This window comes from Mus caroli, chromosome 9 (assembly GCF_900094665.2).
Source record: "Mus caroli chromosome 9, CAROLI_EIJ_v1.1, whole genome shotgun sequence".
Lineage (NCBI taxonomy): Eukaryota > Metazoa > Chordata > Mammalia > Rodentia > Muridae > Mus > Mus caroli.
The window spans coordinates 84,270,659-84,271,736 of NC_034578.1; positions in this window are offsets into that span (position 1 = coordinate 84,270,659).

Below are 1,078 nucleotides of genomic sequence, written 5' to 3' on the forward strand. Positions count from 1 at the left end.
AGACCAGGAACAAACCGTCATATCAAGGCTGGATGAGGCAACCCAGAAGGAATAAAAGGATGCCAAGCACAAGCAAAAGAGTCAGAGATACCCTTTACTCTTGCTTGTTGAGTCCCACAAGAACAGCATGCAAAACAACCATAATATACATGCAAACAACCTAGCTCAAATCCATATAAGGTCTGTGATTGTTTGTTTTTTTTTTCAGTCTCTGTGAATCTATGATCCCTTAGTTGTTTCTGTAGGGCACGTTCTTATAGTATCTTCAATATCTTTTGCTCCTAACACCCGTACCACCTTCTAAGAAGTTCTTCTGGCTTTACCTCATGTTTGGCTGTGGGTCTCTGCATCTGCAACCATCAGTTACCTCTCTGATGACAACTGAGCTAAAGTATAGCAGAATAGCATTAGGAATCATTTTATTGACATTTTGCAAGGTGTATTTGGATCTATTCTGGGTCTTTGAGCTGACCATCTTCTAGTTCCTGGCCACCCATCCAATGTCAGGCATAGGCCCCTGCTCATGGTGTGGACCTCAAGTAAGACTAATCATTGGTTGGTCACCTCCACAAGTCCTGTGCCACCATTACTCCGGAACATCTTGCAGGCATGGTATATTGTAGATCAAAGGTTTTGGTGCTGGGTTGATGTCCTGGTCCCACAGCTGGGAGTCTTGCTTGCTTATGGAAGATGGCCAGTTGGGGCTCCATATCCCCTACTACTAGGAGACTTCACTAGGGTCACTCTGGTAGATTCCACAGAGTTTCCATTGTAAATGCCATCCTGAACATACCAGTTTTTCATTTTGCTAACACACTACAAAGAATATGTGAAAGACTGGTTTTAACGTTCANTTTTGAAGATAGATATATAAACTTTATATANACATTCTAAATCTTATACAAATACAATGTGGTTGCAAAAATGACCTTAGAAAACCAAGTTGGAGCAGATAAGAAAGCTTAGCAAGCAATTGCTGCCAATCCTGACAACATACATTTGATCGCTGGAATCTCCATCTTCAAAGGAGAAAAGCAACTCCGACAAGATGTCCTCTGATCTCCACGTGGCACACATG